This window comes from Schistocerca serialis, chromosome 4, assembly GCF_023864345.2.
Source record: "Schistocerca serialis cubense isolate TAMUIC-IGC-003099 chromosome 4, iqSchSeri2.2, whole genome shotgun sequence".
Lineage (NCBI taxonomy): Eukaryota > Metazoa > Arthropoda > Insecta > Orthoptera > Acrididae > Schistocerca > Schistocerca serialis.
Window position 1 is genome coordinate 563,685,400 of NC_064641.1, and position 21,870 is coordinate 563,707,269.

Below are 21,870 nucleotides of genomic sequence, written 5' to 3' on the forward strand. Positions count from 1 at the left end.
CTTCATCAGCGTTTCATCCTTCCTGGTCATAGCACCACTCCAAACGCTAACCCTAGTCTATGAATGCAGCGTTAATTGCCCAGTGCAGTTGCTCCTAGACTCCGATCAATGGTGCAAGATGTCACAGAATCTTGGAGGGAGTGCAGTAGTTATTCTCGAATGACAAGTGCAGATTTGATAGGGTTACGTAGTGTTTGGTGCACAGTATGGTGATGATCCCTTCTGGTGGTTAGACGTGGTCAACTGGAACCTTCGATGATGACTATGCCTGCCCTTACGTTCCCATGAAGTTCAAAATCGGGCCACTGTCACAGCTCAATGCCTCACAAATGTGGATACTGCACGGTTCTACCAGGCAGCTAAATGGAGACTATGATGCCCCTTTGAAAATTCTGTAAGCTGTTGATAAGACTGTGTCACAAGAGTGTGTAGTATCTGACGTGTCCTACACAATCATCACTCAACATCCGACGCTGTTCACGCCCCTTATACACTGATCAGCCAGAACATTATGACCTACTATAGATACAAACCCGTCCAGGCTATAGCGGCATCACTTGGCGAAGAATGACTGCTAGCCAGACGTATGCTCCGTGTATGTAGTATCAGTAAGCGTGCTGTCGGTATGTAGAATGGGGAAGGCTGAGTTTGACCGAGGGCAGATTGTGATGGTCAGGAGGCTCGGCAGCAGCATTTCGCAAACTGCATGACTTTCCGGGTGTTCGAGGAGTGCTGTGGTGAGTATTTTCAGCACGTGGCGAAGCCGAGGTGAAACCACGTCCGGACGACGTGAGGTTGGGTGGCCACCCCTCATTACAGATGTCGGACGTCGCAGGCTCGGCACAGGTGGCGAACTGTGGACTGTGGTGCAACTAACATCAGACTTTAATGCTGGACTGAGAACTAGTGTGTCTGAATACACAATGCACCAAACACTCCTAATGATGGGCCTCCGCAGCCAATGACCTGTGCATGTGCCAACGTTAACTCCACGACACCAGCAACTACAAGTGAAATGGTCACATGACCATCGGCACTGGACGTTGGCGCAGTGACAGAGCATTGCATGGTCTGATGAATCCCGATACCTTCTTCATCATGCTGATGGGAGGGCGCGAATCCGTCGTCTCCCAGGGGGAACAGCTCCTTGACACCTGTACTGCGCGCCAGAGACAAGCTGGCAGCAGCTCCATTCGGCTCTGGGGAACATTCACGTGGTCATGCATGGGTCCAGTGGAGCTCGTGCAAGGCACCATGACAGCCAAGGAGTATTGTACATTGATTGCAGGCCACGTATATCCCCTTATGGATCAAGTGGATAAAGTTTCCCGATGGTAGCGGCATTTTTCAACAAGGTAATGCGCCATGTCACAAGGCCAGGAGTGTGATGAAGTGGTTCGAACACATCTAGGATGTGATTGAATGTGGTGCCAGAGCTCATCGCCCCTCTCCCCGGAATTTACGGGAATTAGGTGACTTGTGCGTGCAGATGTAGTTCCAACTCCATCCAGCGACCTCATTGTTTCCATGCCACGATGCATTGCCGGTGTTAGATGATGATGTTTGGTTTATGGGGCGCTCAAATGCGCGGTTATCAGCGCCCGTACAGATTCCCAACCTTTGCTCAGCCCAACCTCGCCACTTTCATGAATGATGATGAAATGATGAGGACAACACAAACACCGAGTCATCTCGAGGCAGGTGAAAATCCCTGACCCCGCCGGGAATCGAACCTGGGACCCCGTGCTCGGGAAGCGAGAACGCAACCGCGAGACCACGAGCTGCGGATGACGCTGCTAGACGTGTACATATCGGCTATAAGGTAGGTGGTCGTAATGTTCTGGCGATGAACGTATACGGTGGCCGCCCCCTATGTTACCGAGAATTGCAACTCTAATCATTTACATACACGCCAATGGTATGTACATGTACAAAATTACATTCACATCTGATCATGTTTTCAGGGTTCTTAACGTTTTTGTCAGACAGTGTAATAAAATGGTAAAGCATTTACAAATATTCTTAAAATATGTAAAAATTTGAGTTTTGTGCATGGTAATGCATGTATTCGCTGTATGGAAGTGTGGCGAGAGCAAGAATGTCTGTGTTCTTTCAGCTCGCCTATTTCGCGTCCTGTTGTAGCTCCCTCTAATACCCCCCCTCCCAGTTCGGCAACACCCCTCAATGTCACCTGCACACCTCTGTTTAGCACTTTAAAAATGTACATGTACAGAGACAATCCATGATCGACTTCTAGGCAGCTGTGGGCACGCCACAACTCGACCTTGTAGAGCTGAGTAGCTCTACATTGCTGCTCTAGAGACTGTTTGTGGTCATGCAGAACCTGAGGGGTTTGGAAGCCGTTGCGTGCTCTTAGGCGCCTAGAATCGGTTATGAGCTGTCACTATATAGGCCCAGTTTTAAAGTGCTCAACGAAGATGTACGCGTGGCATTGAGGGTTTCGTTGGATTGGAGGATCTTAGAGGGACCCTTTGCCATTTTATTCACCCACGTATGAATGTTTGTGCGATACAGGAGGACTGGAAAAGCGTGTACACCCTTTGCTATATCAGGTCACTCTCAAATTTCGTCGAAAGTGTTTAACTCCCCCTAGTACTTCCACCCCGTATATCTGAGAAAATATTGCAGTCGCACTATACTTCAAAAGGGTCAGATCAATGGGTTTGCAGCCCTACTATGTCGTCAGAGAAGGAATGAATAGTCTAGAAGGTGTGAGCAGTGGCAAAGATTGTTAAGAACGTCGTTCTGTTGCACATCTCTATGCAGATTGTCGTTTTCAATTGTGGAATGTGTGTAAATGAACGTCTCAAGGGAAGGGGTGGTTTCATCGACGCTCTTTGTCACTTCCTGAAGCCTAGTGACATTAAGCAGAATTTTGGTGCCAATGTGGCATCATTAACGCACCTTACGCCGCAAATGATCTCCTGAGCTCTAGCCTTTTTTTGGCGTGTTGCGACTACTTGCTGTTTGAAGCGTCCCCCAGCAAGAGGGTGATAATGCAGAGTGCCATATTTCTGCAGCATTACAGAGGTAGCTTGGAGGCACCACCCAGGTGAATTTCAAACATGAGCCGCAATGGGGGAAAATGATGGGGTCTAAAAAAATGACCCTTTCTTTAAGAAGGGAGACGATGTTACGAGAAATGAAATTAGTATTAAACTTACCATCAAAATTAGGGACCACGTAGTACAAGAAACGATTGCTAACTTAGAAGTAAAATAATTCATTAAGGACGAAGTAAGTAAGTGGTCAGGAGCAGCCTAGCACATGCAGAGAAGGTATTCCTCCCCAAAAGAAGCCTATTCTTTTCAAAAGTAGGTCTTAATGACAAACATAGCATTATACGGAAGCATATCGCAGACTGTGGGACAACCGGAAATGAGACGGATCGAAATGATTGAGATACGAAGTTAAGGGAAGATGTGAAAAATAAGTGAACTGATAACATTGGAAATGAGGCGGTTCTCTGCAGAATTAGCGTGGAAAAAAATATGTCGAAAAAACAAACCAGGGAAAGGGACAGGATAACAGGTGAGGTGCAAGGCATCGGGGATTAACTTCCGTGGTACTAGATGGAGCTGTGGACGGTAAAAACTGTAGGGGAAGGAAGAATGGCATATTTATCCAACAAATATTTGAAGTTATTAAGTTTAAGTGATACTCTGAGATGAAGAGGTTGGCGCGGGAGAAGAAGTCGTTGTAGACCTCCATAAAACCACTCAAAGGCGGATGAACATTCTCCCCCCCCCCCCCCCCTCTCAAATACAATAAAGGAAGTCGGACATTACCTCATCAACCTGCGTCTAATACGAGTAAACAGAAAAGAGTGCCACATTTTAATTTGCGTCTCAATTATTGTCACATTCGCGCTAATAATAGTCGTCAAATGCGTCAAAAATGACCAGTTAGCAAGAGGAACTGGTAGATCTAACGCTTTCAGCGCGTTTCATTGAAGTCAATTAATCCGCGTTTACTTTGTCGATTACAGCGAAGCGTGGGACATCAGTTTTTCGTAGCCTGTACAATGGCAGGGCTACAAAAGCTAGTCCGGCGCTAATTTTTGTTCTGTGTTTGTCTTGCTGCACCACGGTTCGACACGCAGTGACCTATGGAAGCAGGTATTCTGCGGATAGTGTCTTTCCACTAATTGCTCAGCAGCATTTGCGAACGTTAGGTGGCATTAAATCATCGTTATTGTTATTTTCGTTATTGTATTTGACACGTTCCTAGGAACAGTGACTACATGAGGACAGATAATGGAAGCTGAAATGTTTGTATCAGGTTGAGCATAAGTCATACGAATAATCAACTTTGCTAATATCTAGAGTATGCGTATTTGCTTAGAAGGTAAACAAGCTGGGCAAAAGTTTTCATATGAATAACTAACTATTCGTTTCTTATAGGTGATACTCGTCACACGAAACTTTTGTGATTAATTGCGAACCTGATGTCACTAAACGTACGACTGGACGTCAAAGTTGCAACAACATGAAGACGGCAAGCAAAACATGTCAAACTGTTACGAAGCAAACATAGAACTTAGCTATAGAAATGATTAGTGGGATAGCGTTAACGCACGAAGTAGGTAGGAATAACTTAGATCTACAGTCTGTATGCAAGGAAAGATTACGCACTGGTTGACTCACTCAGAGATTTCATGTTGATTGCTCATCTCCATGTTTTCGCTGCTCAGTGAATGCTCCATTTAATTTCGTGTGTGCAGCCGCATAAATTCAGCTCCTTCTTCTAATATTTAGGCTGTCAATTGTTCAACCACCTTCAGAGCGAGCCGAAAGACTAAAACACCAGCTTTTTGTCTTTATTATTATTTTAATACCTTACAAAAGGTAGGCTGGCAGCGGCCTATCGACGCCGCTCTTCGGCCACAGAAAAACAGTAAACATGGAGACAGTAAAACAGACACACATGAGTGGTAAAAATAGGAGACATATGTAAGAAATGACACGAAGGCGTTCGCGAAAGGCACTGGTTATACAAATAAGTTCAGCAGTGCACACAGACGTAGACAAACAGTTTCACACACGAACGACAGAACACACTGAGGAAGAACACTGACGAATGGAACACTGTAGCACATTGGTGACGATCTTTGGCGCACTGAACACACTGGGGAGATTGGGGGGGGGGGCTGCCACTGGGTGCAGGAAATGGTCAGGGGGGAAGGAGGGGGGGAAGAAGCCAATGGCAGAAAGGAAGGGTGAGGGGAAGGGAGAGGGGAAGGGAGAGGGCAGTGTCGGGTGTGGGAGTCCGGTGTGGGGGGGGGGGGGAGTGGGAGAACTGGGAGAGAGGAGGGAGGAGGCAGAAAAGAAGGTGGGAAGGAGAGAGGGAGCCCTGGAGGAAGGGGGAAGGAAAAGAAGGGGAGGACTGGACCTGATAGGAGGGGTATATGGAAGGAACGAGGACATCATCAGGAAGGGAGAGTTGGTGGAAGCCACCTCGGGGCAACTGTGTGGAGAGTGAGAAGATGGAGAGCATGTGTGGCGCAGGAGTACAGGTGTGGCAAACGGGTTGGGATGGCAGAGGATGGGAGAGACAAGCAGGTGGGGAAGATCAAGCTTGCAGGAGGTGTAAAGGATCCATATCCATCTGAGGAAAAGGAGAAGGTGTTGGAAAGGAATCAGGTTGTAAAGGATCTGCTTGGGGGATGGGAGATGGATGCGATAGGCGAGGCAGAGCATATGGCGTTCAAAGATTTGATGGGACTCGTAGTAGTTGGGAGGGGCGGATATCCAGGCAGGGTGAGCATAACAAAGGATGGGGCAGATGGGGGACTTATAAGTGTGGAGGATTGTGGAGGGGTCCAGCCCCTAAGGTCAGCCAGAGAGGAGTCTGAGGAGACAGACGGATTTGTGCCTTGGACTGTCCAGAGATGGGGGGTCCAGGAAAGGCGGCAGTCGAGGGTGGGGGTGAGGTTAATGGGGTGGCCATAGATGGTAAGATAGAAATCCAGGAGACAGAAGGAAGGGCTGGTGTTGCCTATGATGATTGCCTGGGTTTTGAAAGGATTGACCTTGAGTAGTCACCGGTTGCACCAAGTGGTGAACTGGTCAAGATGGGATTGGAGGAGGTGTTGGGAGCATTGAAGGGTGGGGGCGAGGGCAAGGAAGGCGTTGTCATCGGCATATTGGAGGAGGTGGATGGGGGTTGGAGTGATAGAGAAGAGGGGGGGGGGGAGGATGGAACTCTGGGGCACACTTCGGAGGGGTAGATGGTGTAGGAATCGGTGTTGTATTTGGTAACATAGGAAGGGCGATGAGAGAGGAAGGAGGCGATCAGGCGGACATAATTAATAGGAAGGGCGAAGACCGCGCCACTGTGGCTGTGAACACAGATACACAGACGCCAGAGACGCTGATTGACAGCAAAGAAGTACAACGTGGAGCTAAAGATATACTTCTTTGCTGCCAATCAACGTCTCTGGCTCCTGTGCATCTGTAGCCGCAAGCGCTCACACACATACACCCACCCACCCACCCACACACACACACACACACACACACACACACACACACAAATATAACTTTACTACAGACGTCACAAACTACATTACAAGTTGGGAACTTTACATAACACTAAACAGGTTAACTTAGTGGAAGATTGTGGGTGTCGTGAAAGAAAAAAATCTTTCATTCAGTTATTTATTTTATCAGTACGATTCACTTTAAATATGGATTTTTTAAATTCACACCAAATGTTTTTTCTAGCATCATCAGTGGTCTGAAATATACACATATTGTTATTTCTATGCCGAATTTTCAACTTATATGCTCTGTTCTTGTACATGCAACTTACAAAACCATTGGGGAAGTGGCAACTAAATGGCTATTCACGTTGGTGTGTAGAATGTGTGAAACTAGCGACATACCATCAGACTATCGGAGAAACATCTTCCACAAAATTCCGAAGATAGCAAGAGCCGACAAGTGCGAGAATTTTAGCACAGTCAGCTTAGCAGCTCATGCATACAACTTGCTGACAAGTATAATGTACAGAAGAATGGAAAAGGAAACTGAGGATCTCTTATATGATGATCAGTCAGGCTTAGGAAAGGTAAAGCCACCAGAGAGGCAGTTTTGAAGCTACGATTCATAGTGGGAGCAAGACTGAAGAAATGTCAAGACATGATCATAGGATTTGTCGACGCGGTAAAAGGGTTCGACAATGTAAACTGGAGGAAGATGTCCGCAATTCCAAGAAAAACAGTGGTAAGATATAAGGAAAGAGCGGTAATGTACAACACGTACAGGAATCAAGAGGGAACAATAAGACAGGAAGACAATGAACGGAGTATTCGGATTAAAAAGGATGTACGATAAGGATGTAGTCTTTCGCCCATACCATCTATAGATCAAAGAAACAACGAAGGAAATACAAGAAGGGTTCAAGACTGGAATTAAAATTCAGGGCGAAAGGATATCAATGGTAAGATTTCCTGATGAATTCCTATCCTCAGTGAAGATGTAGAAGAATTACAGGAACTGTTGAATCAATGAACAGTGTAACAAGTACAGCATACGGATTGAGAATATATCGAAGAAAGACGAAAGTAATTACAACTGGCAGAAACGAGAACAGAGAGAAACTAAACATCAGCATTGGGAAACACGAAGTAGATGAAGTCAAGGAATTCTAGTACCTAGGCAGCAAAATAACCCACGATCGATAGAGCAAGGAGGACATATAAAGCAGATAGCACTGGAAAAGAGGGCATTCCTGACCAAGAGAAGCCTACCAGTATCAGACACAGGCCTTAGTTAAAGGAAGAAATTTCTGAGAATGTTCGTTTGAGGCACAGTATTATATGCTAGTGAAACATGGCCTATGAGAAAACCGAACCAGGAGAATCGAAGCATTTGAGACGTGGTGCTACAGAAGAATGTTGAAAACTAGGTGGACTGATAAGATAAGGAATGAGGAGGTTCTGCGCAGAATCGGATAGGAAAGGAATATGTGAAAAACACTGACAAGGAGAAGGGATAGGACGATAGGTTATATGTTAAGAAATCAGGGAGTAGCTTCGATGGTACTCGAGGGCGCTATAGAGAGTAAAAACTGGAGAGAAAGACAGAGATTGGAATACAACCAGCAAATAATTAAGGGCGAAGGTGCGAAGTGCTGAACAGACAAGATTCAAACCCTGTAGCTCGTAGACGAAGAAATAACCTTAGTGCACCTCTAATCTACTTATGGGTGACAACCTCTGTCTGGAACAACAACCACGACAATGGAAACGTCCTCTTCAAAGTAGGTGATTTCAAGAAATCTCTGTAAATACACTGAAGAGCCAAAGAAACTGGTACACCTGCCTAATATCGTGTAGTGCCCCCGCAAGCACGCAGAAGTGCCGCAACACGACGTGGCATGTGCTCGACTAATGTCTGAAGTAGTGCTGGAGGCAACTGACACTATTAATCCTGCAGGGTTGTCCATAAATCCGTAAGAGCACGTTGCTAAGCAGCCCAGATATGTTCAATAATGTTCACAACTGGGAAGTTTCGCAGCCATTGGATGTGTTTAAAATCGGAAGAGTGATCCTGGAGCAAGTCTGTAGCATTTATGGAGGTATGGGATGTCGCATTGTCCTGCTGGAATTGCCCAAGTCCGTCGGAGTGCAAAATGACATGAATGGAAGCAGGTGATCAGACAGAATGCTTACGTACGTGTCACCTGACAGAATCGTACCTACACATATAAGAGGTTCAAAATGGCTCTGAGCACTATGCGACTTAACTTCTGAGGTCATCAGTCGCCTAGAACTTAGAATTACTTAAACCTAACTAACCTAAGGACATCACACACATCCATGCCCGAGGCAGGATTCGAACCTGCGACCGTAGCGATCGCTCAGTTCCAGACTGTAGCGCCCAGAACCGCACGGCCACTCCGGCCGGCCATATAAGAGGTCCCAGCTACATACGCCCCACACCATTACAGAGCCTCCACCAGCTTGAACAGTCCCCTGCTGACATGCAGGTTCCATGGATTAATGAGGTTGTCTCCATAACGGTACACGTTCATCTGCTCGATACAATTTGAAACGAGTGGAAACATGTTTCCAATCATCAACTGTACAATGTCGGCATAGGCGGGGCGTAAAGCTTTGTGTCGTACAGTTATCAAGGGTACATGAGTGGACCTTCCGCTCCGAATGCCCATATAGATGATGATTCGTTGAATGGTTCGCACGCTGACACTGAAGGCCGAGCATTGAAATCTGCAGCAATTTCCTGAAGGGTTGCACTTTTGTCACGTTGAAAGATTCTCTTCAGTCGTCGTCGGTCGCGTTCTTGGACGATCTTTTTCCGGCCGCAGCGATGTCGGAGATTTGGCATTTCACCAGATTCCTGATATTCACGGTACATTCGTGAAATGGTCGTGCGGGAAAATCTCAACTTCATCGCTACTTCGGAGATGATGTGTCACATCGCTCGTATGCCGACTATAACACCACGTCCAAACTCACTTAAATCTTGATAACATGCCGCTGTAACAGCAGCAAGCGATCTAACAACTGCGCCAGACACTTGTTGTCTTATATAGGCGTTGCCTACAACAGCACCGTATTCTCTCTGTTTACATAACTCTGTATTTGAATACGCAAACGAACGTTTACATTTTTATTTATATACATGAAAATGTGAATTTGTTCAAATGCTTAAATCTCCAAAGGTTCTTCACCAATTGCTCTGAAATTTTGACTCAACGTTGCATTCGAATAAGCACGTGTATTTATATATCTACTACATAGGGACATATAATATACAAATATATATGTAATAATGAAAGGGGAAATCTTCATAAAACATAAATGTTCATTTGTTCAAAATCTTAAATCTAAGAAAGTTCTTCACCGATTGCGTCGGAATGTTGACGAAACATTGTATTCGAATAATTATATTAAACTGTAATAAACATTTGAAATGAGAAACTTAGAATTATGGGTGCCACTTTGTCGCTGGACATGTACAAGTAATGCCTCCGAAATTTTTTGCTCTGTTCTCAGTATCGGTTGCCGTCTCACATGTTTTTCATATTATTCGGTCGACTTTTCCCGCTCCGCTGACGCAAGTTGCAATCCTCTGCCACTAGAAGGCTCAGAACTGCAGCGTGTAACAATGCGGTGGGTAAAGTAAGTGTGTCGCTACGTGAGCAGCAGCGTGCCGTTTCCGGGTTCGAAGGCTTCATCCGCACATGGAACTCCCTCTCGTTCAGCATGACAATGCCAGACCACACACGAGTGCTGCGAGATCGCCAGGGGTTCACTGTCGTCGATCATCCTCCGTACACATGGAGAATAAAGATGTATAATGTTAATAACGTTTCTTTTGCTTAAAATACTTTTTCACATAAAAAATTCGGAGGTGTTACTTTCGAGCAAGCCCTCGTATTTTATATTTTCAACTGATGTTTGAAGACCTATTCTTTCTGCTGTTTCTTTAAGCCTTTCAGTTTGTTTTTGTGCTGTTTGAATTTCTTGGTCGTCTGGAAAAAAACCATGAATATTGCATATTCCTCACTTAACTGGTTGTTGTTTTAAATGATCCATAGATTTTATTAGTGTTATTATTATTACACTCATAGTTATCAGGGCTAAGTTAAAATGGGGGATGACAGAAAGTTAGTTCTGGGGGATGGAGAGCAGGGAGCCGGTGTTATACTACATTTATTTTATTAGAGGACATGCTGTTACCTGCAGCTGCATTTGCATATGAGCAGTTTTATTATGATGAGTGATGGTGAGTTAAAAGTTACAACGAAGATGTCTAAGCATTGTCTTCATTACCCTAAATCATATCGTGTAGCTTAGACAATAAAAGCATTTTCACAAATGTGATAAGTGTAAAAGTCAAAGAATAAATAGCTTTTTGAAAGAGTAAATATTTTTCCCTAATTTGCGTAATATTATTAAAATCAATAAATATCTTGCACTACACAGTCTCTAAAGTAATCTCAGTTCTTCCTCAGGGTTCAAGCTATCTCTGTACCAATTTTCATCGAAATTCAACGGGTTAGTAATGAAAACGCAATAGACAGAATTATTTTCGCATTTATAATATTAGTATGGATAAATATTTCAGTTATAATATGTGTTTCTCTGTGATACGATTTTGGTAAAATAAAGCCTGTACGATGTCCCAGGCAATGCTCAAGTTACCTGTGGAAACGCTGCGAAGATTCGTCTACTAGTTTTGGGGATTAGCAAGTTCAAAGAGAGAAATACACAGATACGACGGATTTAGATAAAACCTTAAATGAGAATATCGTCCTCTTTCGTGAACCGATTTTGAGAAAATGAAGCCTATACTGCGAAAACGCTATGAAAATTCGGCTAGTAGTTTTGGAGATTAGTGTGCGCGAACAACCAAGCACCGAATACCGTTTTAGAAACAGTTTAAATTGCGATCTTTTGTTTTCCGTGATCCGATTTTGATCAACTAAAGCCTCTACAGTGCCCCAAGCTATGCTCTTGTCATCTTCGAAAACCCCATGAAAATTCGTTTACTAGTTTTGGAGACGTGTGTTAAAACACACAATCAGACAGACACGGCAGTTTCACATTTGCTTTATTAACTTAGATTAACCTAGATATTAAAATAAGTGAAAACCTTGCGCGCCTCCCCCCCACCCTCCCACCCACCTCCTCAATTTTCTGTGTGTACCCGAACGAGAGTTTAACAGAAATTGCTGAATATTATTCCCTCTGTATAGGAACACTTAAAAACGAGTTTAATTTTAAGGCAACGCTTTCAGACTACAGTTATTGGTGGTCACCGAGATGGCCGTTTGATGGAGCGTAGGGATATATTCCTTGGAGGTAGTTTGCGGTTAGGACCAGCCAGGTAATGGGAACCAAACAGATGTGGAGGGTCCCCTGAGGACTCACTGGTAAAACAAATAGCTTCTTGTAGTAATGGCCGTTTAAGGTGGCAAAAGAAGATATTGCCCGTCCTGTCTACTGTTTTCTTGTTGACATCAAATTTTTAAATGGAACGCAGCAAGGCGAGTCAACCTCACTTTTGTCGGTGTCATGGAGCAGGTATCAAGTAGCGTCCGTGTCCATCAAAGAGGATCTCGTGGGTACTTTAAATGCTGTGAGCTTCATATTGAAAGCTAGTGCGCTCATTCCTCCCGATCTCAGTGCATAATATTTATTTTATGTTACTTTGATGAGGTTGTACGTTATCGATGTTCAAAGACACCGGGGCCACATCTCTTGACAAGGCCTTCCTCAGCGTCCCGCTTGGCGGCAATGGAAATGGAAATGAGCGTTTGGCGTCATTGGCCGGGAGGCCCCTTGCGGGGCAGGTCCGGCCGCCTTGGTGCAGGTCTTATTACATTCGACGCCGGATGGGGATGAAATGATGATGAAGACAGCACAACACCCAGTCCCTGAGCGGAGAAAATCCCCGACCCAGCCGGGAATCGAACCTTGGCCCGTAGGCCGGCAATCCGTCACACAGACCACTCAGCTATCGGGGCGGACCTAGGCGGCAGTGAGGTGATGCGATGAGGCTTTGAAGTGCTGTACGCGGATCGACTGAAGGTCTTATAATCTCCAGCGAGTGCAAGAGCTAGAGACTCTTGTGGAACGGCAGGGGAGTTATTTGCATGTGTAGGAGATGCTGCAGGGTTGGCACACTGTTACCTTGGTGGTCGCATATATAGTAGATGTTCTCAGGGTCACCTGCAAGTGAAGTGTAATTAGAGTTATGTTTAGAGTTAAAAAATGGTTCAAATGGCTCTAAGCACTATGAGTCTTAATATCTGAGGTCATCAGTCCCCTAGACAACTACTTAAACCTAACTAACCTAAGAACATCACACACATCCATGCTCAAGGCAGGATTCGAACCTGCGACCGTAGCAGCAGCGCGGTTCCGGACTGAAGCGCCTAGAAACGCTAGGCCACAGCGGCCGGCTTAGATTTAAAATGAGCATTGACATGAAAGTGTTATGCTTGCTGGCTCGTTAATGCTCCGTCGAGATTACGAATTGTGTATGCGGTGCTGAATGCAATGTCGCTTTTATCTAAAGATCAACAGGCACAACAAGTACGGTTTGTGTCATTTGACAATTTGGCTGGACTTCGCCGTATTGCTCGAGGAGTTCATTGTAGCGAAAGAAGGAGAATGCAAACGAATAAACAGTGAGCTACGCAAACACTTGTCAGCTTTGGTACTAAGAATGTCACCGACTAATCTCGTTTGATAGTGTGACAGTGCTTGAGACCATTATGTTCAAGTCTATTTTGTAATTACAGTACGGTTACCCCACGTTTCAGTATTTTATTTTGGCTGAGTGCTGTTATGTTTTGTGTTCTCATGCTGATGCTTATCCATGCAGTGGTAAATTTAGCAGCAGGTACCTTTACTCTTGTTAAAGGTTTTTAATTGATTTAAGAGTAAATATATTTTTGACTAATTCTGCGCTTGGTTAACATTTGTGATCTATTTTCCTGAGAAATAGAGATTTTGGTTAATCTATGATTCGTGTCACGCAAGGTGCATTTGAAATCATGTTCTGGGAAGGTTGTTTTAAAATTTTCATGTTTCTTTCCATGTGTTGATAAAGTCTTGTTTACTTAAGACACTGTTAAGAGTAGAATTTTACTCTCAGAAGGCCGCAGTTTAAGATCTGTTTTAGCACCGTTACTTGGTTCTCAGACCACATTACCCAAGAAAGTTTTTCTTCCATTTCAGAGTGTAAAGTATTTAGTTGATTATTTCATTTTAAGACATGTGCTATAATTCTTTCTTCTGTGTGTTTTAGATCAGTGAAGATTTTTGATCCCCCGTATACCATAAGTAATGCTTGAGAGAAGGTGGGACCATGCGGTTATTTTTGAAGCTGCTGTGAGATGATATACTCCACCAGTGGATTGTATCTAATTTAATGTTTAAACTATACAGGTCTTAAGGAAATGTTGTTGTCCCTGTTGGTGACCCTTATCGCTGTTTCTCAAATTTTTAAGCTGGCCGTCTAAATTACAGTTATTTGATAAAACAGAGATACGGAAAAAATTGTCCAGGTTTATTTTTCAGTATGTGGATTTGGTACGATCCACTACTGAACTGAGTTTACTATCTTGTGGTAATTTTGAAGTAGCTCATTTACAAACCTGGAATTCAGAATATACACTGACGGAAAAAATCGCAACACCAACAAATAATGAAAGTAGAGTAATGAAATTTCGAGAAGGCATTTGTGTCGGTAGCCTATTTAAGTGATTAACATTGCAAAATCACAGATTAATTTAAGCGTGAAATAAGTTATAGCAAATGTGAACTGCTGGTACGCTAATAGGCGATGTAACCACCAGTATATTGAGCGCAAGCTGGCAAACATGCATGCATTGTGTTGTACAGGTGCCGGATGTCAGTTGGTGGGGTGTATTTCCATGCCTGTTGCACTTGGTCCATCAATACATGGACGTTTAATGCCGATTGTGGATGACGCTGGAGTTGTCGTCTGATGATGTCCCATATCTTCTCGATTCGAGAGGCACAGCAACATGTCGACACTTTGTAGAGCATGTTGGGTTACAACAGCTGTATGACGGCGAGCGTTATCCTGTTGGAAAACACCCCCTGGTATACTGTCATGAGTAGCAATAGAACAGGTGCAGTATGATGTGCCAGAGCCATAGGCTGAACACAATGGTCTTTCCTCTCGGTAGTGCTACGTGGCTATGCGGAGCCCGATCCTCTTACGATCATACATTTTCGTGTCTACCGCTGCCAACAGTCATGTGCAGTGGCTACAATCCTTCCAAGTCTTTCTGCAGTATCACAGAAAGAACATCCAATTTCTCGCAGCCATTTTACACAACCCCGTTCAAAGTCATTGAGGAGTCAATAGTGGCGTGGTAAAGATGTCTTCCACGAGTAATGAGTATGTTGGGGTGGTACACTACGAATGTAGCGTGTAGACATAACAAGGTGAGAATGTGGGTCTCGCGGGAGGTGTGCGCGAGATAGTCCCTGCAGTGGCGCTATCCTCTGTGCCCTCGGTGGCTCAGATGGATAGAGCGTCTGCTATGTAAGCATGAGATCCCGGGTTCGAGTCCCGATCGGGCCACACATTTTCACCTGTGCCCCTTGATTTATATCAATGCCCGTGAGCAGCTGACGGTATTAATATTATTCTAATTTCATTAACTCACTGCGTCCACCCTCGAAGGTAATTAGCACTCACAACTCTTTCAGCGTATATTGAATGCGAAGCTGACTTGCATCCACATAGTGGCCCTACTAGCGAACTTTTACACAACTGGCGCGAAACTTGAACAGACAGCAACTTTCAGCTGGAGAAACACGTCTACCAACTTTCATTTACGTCGCCCAACTCCATCTTTGTGTTGCGATTCTCTTTTTTTTCCAATTTATCTGAATTATGGAGTCAAATTTGGGTTCTTTCAGTTGTTAGGACAATGTTCCTGCCCCTCCTCTTCATATAGGTCCCGACGATTAATTTCGATTAATTAATGTTCAGAGCAGCTGCTTGATTCACACTTGCAAGTGCCGGCCAGAGTGGCCGTGCGGTTCTAGGCGCTACAGTCTGGAGCCGAGCGATCGCTACGGTCGCAGGTTCGAATCCTGCCTCGGGCATGGATGTGTGTGATGTCCTTAGGTTAGTTAGGTTTAATTAGTTCTAAGTTCTAGGCGACTGATGACCTCAGAAGTTTAAGTCGCATAGTGCTCAGAGCCAACTCTTGCAAGTAGGATCGACTCAAATGCTGAGGCCACACGGCATGTTGTCGCCTTTACGGAGTGCCATTTGTTAGCGGAAGCGGTAGGCAAGCAAGGTGAAACGCCGCGAGGGGAAGAGACTGTATCAAACTGCGACCCACCGAAACCTAGATACGTGTCTGGGTGGATCTCGGAGCTAATGCGCGCAAATCAGCTTTGTAACGCCTTCGGTGGGCCTACAAGATTTGTGACACGGTCCTGGACCGCTGTGTCTGTCAATGCCCGCCGCGCAGGGGGATCGACAGCTGAAGCGCCACCTGCTGCGGCGGCGGGCGCGGAGTGGCTAAATCTGACACCTGTTGCTCTCCCAGCTGCGGACAATGGACGCTGGTGGTGGCTGGCGGCGCGCGGGGCGGGTCCGTCCCAGCAGCGCATTGTCCGCACCCGCTTTACGGTCGCCCGTAAACGCGGGGCCTTGCGTTGGCGCACACCTGCGTTCGTGCAGGAAGCGTTTACAGTGCAGGCGCCTGAAATTATGGCCCATACCGTTGCTCACAAATAAATAAAAAACAAACTCTTCGTTTTTTCCTCGTCGTGTCGCCAGTACTACGACTGCAGTTAGATGATGACGTCGTTATCGAAGGACGTACATAACTGGCCAGACTTGTTAGATAGTGTTGAAAATGCAAACATAAGCGTAGCATGAGACCATGAGCGGTCCAGATTTGTGCGACGCCTGAAAACAATACTCTCCTACGAGTGTTTGTTTCTTCCGGTCTTGTATCATTACTTACTGTGGTGCGCGTACTGTAAGACCTTCAGTACACACACCATCAGATTATTTGACTTGTCGCTCTAACGAAGTAGGCGAGTGTCAGCAATATGTCTCGTGGTCTTATCGTGGCGTGTTTATCTTCTGCCGTTAGGTCAGACGATAGAAATGCCACTTTCACGGTTAGAGTAGCAGATTGACGGTGACCAACTTTAAACAGAACTTGATTAATTTTCACACACATTTATTAAAATAATAACAAGCATAAAAATTACTTAACTTGGTTCTGGATGCTATTTACAATTGACAATCTGAAGTCCCTTTGGTATTGGTACATTAATCTTATTCTCACATATATCTCTGATAATTGACAAAAGTGTCTATAGATTTATCTTCATGGCTATGTACAGGAATATGGTAATCTTATTAGGCGCAGACTGAAACTTGACTATAGACTGGTACAGACCAATGCAAACCCACTAATCAGGGGTCTGTACACTCGTTATAATACCTTGCGCGTACATGTATCACTGCGCGAGTGTGATCCGCGAGGAGAAAAGGTTCTACGTTAGCAGCAATCTCATTGGCTACATTACATATTAATACGCAGATCGGCGGAAGCAGAATTTGGTCCGTCTCAATGGCAGCGCCATCTCAGTGCGGAGACGGACGAGTGCTGCGCCTGCGCCGTTGTGCTTAGCGGGGCGCGCTCTAATGGGAAAGTTGTGTACGCACTGACTACGTGGAACTATGTACACAACACTTACATTACTGTGTATGTGTCCTGCTGCATTCACAACACTGTCATCGAGAAAACATATTAATGAAAGTTGCTTACTTCTGATCGGGCAGGTACCACAATCGAAAAAAAACCCACTGAAATGACATTTCCGTCATCGACTGTAATTATACTTATTGTTCATTAACTACTACTTGCAAATTTCGGCTATGATACAACAATCAAATGGTAATTGTCGCGCACTGGGTGTTGTGTGATGTCCTTAGGTTAGTTAGGTTTAAGTAGTTCTAAGTTCTAGGGGACTGATGACCATAGATGTTAAGTCCCATAGTGCTCACAGCCATTTGAACCATTTTTTAATTGTCGCGCGTGAGGAGAGACCACCATACTGTCCAGTCACCAGCAAACCGACGGCAAATATGAAACTTAAGACATGTAGTCGTGCCTAAAATTTGAATGGGAACAAGCTCCAGCAGGCTACTTGTCAGAGGGTTTATGTTTTCCCACCAGATGTTGAAGGCTGGAGAGCGTGGCGATCTAAAAAATGGTTCAAATGGCTCTGAGCACTATGCGACTTAACTTCTGAGGTCATCAGTCGCCTAGAACTTAGAACTACTTAAACCTAACTAACCTAAGGACATCACACACATCCATGCCCGAGGCAGGATTTGAACCTGCGACCGAAGCGGTCACGCAGTTCCAGACTGAAGCGCCTAGAACCGCTCGGCCACTCCGGCCGGCCCTTGGCGATCTATTTTCAGGTACGACAGTTACTGTTTCATGATGACATCGTAATCGAAACTGGCCAATAATAGTACAAAAAATAATTAACGTCGATGATTCGAATGTTGTAATTTCGAAAAGTGGCTTATCTCCTGGAGCACAAGGACGTTTGCGGAATCAGGAATTACGAAATCAGCAGGGAAAAGGGCTCACCCATAAAGTGCTTCAAATCGCAAAAATAATAGAATCTAATTAAAAAAAACAAAAAGTCTTTATGGAAGAGTTGCGGGCACTGCTGTTGGTAGAGTTACCGTCTGATACGACAATTTCTATCAAGTTTCTTTCTGATAGTCTGACGATGGACCATACCCGAAAAACGTCACTTCACACCACCTGACAAAAAAGTGCAGTACTCAGGACGTGGACGGATGTCAGTGTAACTTCGAACACGTACGCATGATCAGCAGATATGTAAATGATTAGAGTTGCAGTTCTCTGTGACTGGTAGAACGGATACCAGAGCGCATTAATGATGTCCGTGTTTAGTGTTGTTAGCAGGGCTGGTCGGGTATATCAGAGGAGTGAACAGCGCCACGTGTTGAATGATCACTGTGAAGGATACGGAGACGCTGCTTACTAGTGTGAGACAGCCTTATGAGCAGACTTCGTGCGTCTCTATTTCACCGGCTTCTCGAATCGTGCAATATCCATATTTATGGAGCATTCAAACGTAACGGATTAGGAATTTGGGTCGGATGGGAAGTGTGCTCAGATAACCGAGGCCGTTGAGGCGACCGCTCATTCTATGTGGGAGGTCCGGGTCCGAGTCACGGTCGGGCAGAAATTTTCATCTGTCACCATTAATTCTTTTCAGTGCCAAGTACGGCTAATGCCATTGAAAAACTTAAAATATGCATCAAGATTTGATAGTGGCCCGATATTGGACGACATGGTAATGTGAGGGCAGGCATACTCGTTGTCATGGTTTCGGGCGACCACTTCTGACGGCCACAAGGGAAGATCGCCATATTGTCCACCAAACCCAACGTAAACCCTTAGCATCTGCGTCCGTCATCTGAAAACAAGTGATGGAGTTCCTGGGACATTGTGTGTCATACCGCACCATTGGTTGGAGACTAACAGCAACTGGGCTAAGGAATGCGTAGGCCACCGTTAGCACGACAACACAGACGGCTGCGTTTGGAGTGGTACGTAATGGGAATGCAATTAATTGCGGATGAATAGCGTCGCATTGTATTGAGCTATGAATCGCAGTTCTGTACTGCCTCGAAGAATCAGCATTGTCGGCTAGTATGCCGATGATCTGGGCCTGTGGGGGAGGGGAGGGGAGGGGGGGGGCGGGGACGGCGTAAGTCCCATTCTTCCAATGTTATTGAAAGGCAGAGTGGTGGTCCTCCTGGAGTCATGAAATACGAAGCCGTCGGGTTGACTTCAGGTCGTGGCTGGTAGTGAATGAGAATATTCTGATGGTACAACGGTGCGTCAGCGACATCCTGCATCCTTGTCTGTTACAACTCAAGCGATGTTACTGTTGTGGTGCAAGTTTCCAACATGATAATGTTCATCCACAAGTGGAAAGAGTGTCTATGAACACTCTGCGTGATGCAAAATTTAAAATTTTCCTGGCGAATCAACTGTTCAAAGAGATTTCGAGATAGCAGCCGGTCGTCGTAAACTTCAATCCACAAATTGGTTCAAATGGCTCTGACCACTATGGGACTTAACTTCTGAGGTCATCAGTCCCCTAGACCTTAGAACTACTTAAACCTAACTAACCTAAGGACATCACACACATCCATGCCCGAGGCAGGATTCGAGCCTGCGACGTAGCGGTCGCGCGGTTCCAGACTGTAGCGCCTAGAACTGCTCGGCCACTCTGGCCGGCCATTCCACGATATTTCGGCTGGACTGTTCCTCGTTCGGCTCACCTGAAGATGACTGGCAGTTTTCCAGCCGAAATATCGTGGAACGAAGTTTACGACGACCTACTACAATCTCGAAATCTCTTTGAACACGCTGCGTGATGTTGTGGTACTCCTGTGGCCTGCAAGATATTCGAAATAGGTCTCTTACAAAATACATGTGTGAACAACCCGGACCTCAAATTCGTCCCAAAGCCTGTAATCAGGACATGACAGATAAGTTGCAACAGTTGTCGGCCAGCTAGCTTTAGGAGAGGATGACACCCTGTCCAACCTAATTTATGCATGCATCCAGGCCAGAGGGGGTGCAACGTCGTACTGATAAGTGGGCTGCCGTAAGTTTGACTCCCGATTTTGTAATCACGGCATTAACATCAACTAACTCTCAGTCTTGAAGTTTCATTTCATTTCCTAATCTCCTTCAGGACAGGTCACTTATTTTTGTCAGGCAGTTTAGTACCTATAACAAGGGAATTCTTGTAAGTAAGCAACCTGAAGAACTCTTAAGGTCATGCTTATTCTATCGTTTGAAGATCGCACGCACCTATGCGATGTCATGTTAGCAGTAGACAACGTTATGTAGGAATTAGGTGAGGTTCAAATGGCTCTGAGTACTATGGGACTTAACATTTGAGGTCATCAGTCCCCCAGAACTTAGAACTACTTAAACCTAACTAACCTAAGGACATCACACACATCCACGCCCGAGGCAAGATTCGAACCTGCGTCCGCAACAGCAGCGCGGTTCCGGACTGAAGCGCCTAGAGCCGCTCGGTCACCCGGGCCGGCATAGGAATTAGGTCATTATTTATAGAGAATAAAAGACGCATTAGAAAAGATGCACATGGAAAAGAAAGGGGGGAAACTCTAGGTTCTGGAAGTGATTGAAATATTCATTCATGAAAAGAAATATAACTTTGGTCTCAACGTGCAAACGAAGGGCAATAAAACAAGATTTATTTGGCACTGTTTTTTTCAATTTTAATTAAGGTGCATAGTTATAAGTATTTAGTACCTCATTGATGTGACAGCTAGAGGTTGGTGATCGTAGATGTTCAGATTCAAGTAATATCTTTGGAAATGAGGGAAACCGAGCGACGTGGAGCAGTGGTTAGACACTGGACTCGCATTCGGACGGACGACGGTTCAATCCCGCGTCCGGCCATCCTGATTTAGGTTTTCCGTGATTTCCCTAAATCGCTCCAGGTAAATGCCGGGATGGTTCCTTTGAAAGGGCACGGCCGACTTCCTTCCCCGTCCTTCCCTAATCCGATGAGACCGATGACCTCGCTGTCTGTTCTCCTGCCCCAAAACAACCCATTCCAAATGAGGGAAGAGAGTGTGACCACTGGATTGACGTTATGTGTCACTCAACAGCTGCGCATGTGCAGTGGTTCCTTGGGCACACTAGCTAATTACGATGCTACATTCCCAGAAGAAGCACAGGGAACAGGTGGAGCCGGCCGGGGTGGTCTAGCGGTTCTAGGCGCTACAGTCCCGAACCGCGCGACCGCAACGGTCGCAGGTTAGAATCCTGCCTCGGACATGGATGTGTTTGATGTCCTTAGGTTAGTAAGGTTTAAGTAGTTCTGTGTTCTAGGGGACTGATGACCTCAGAAGTTAAGTCCCATAGTGCTCAGAGCCATTTGAACAATTTTTTGAACAGGTGGATAGAGAATATTAGCTTTGTTTATTATCACAGCATACGTCCCAAAATTAGAGCGTAATTCTCAGTTATTAAGTTTATGTTAACGTTAAGAATTTTTAAAGAAATAAGTCATTGCTGCTAGATAGCTATTACTTCAAGCGATAGCAGAGCTAAACGTATAAGCGTTGGATTAAATTTATAGTCAAAGTTCAAAGAGACTTTTCGCAGACTTAAGTTGCAACCTTAAGTAAATAATGCAAATCAGCACGAAACTTTAAAGTGCACGAACTTGAAGCAACCATGGACCCATGGTCG

The 21,870-nt window shown here is 45.1% G+C and overlaps 1 protein-coding gene across 1 annotated transcript in view; it reads right to left on the bottom strand.

Annotated features, from left to right (window-relative positions):
* The window catches only part of LOC126474016 (metabotropic glutamate receptor 4-like), an 873,060-nt gene that overhangs the window by 111,239 nt on the left and 739,951 nt on the right, over positions 1 to 21,870 (bottom strand). The gene's annotated exons all lie outside the window — the stretch shown is intronic.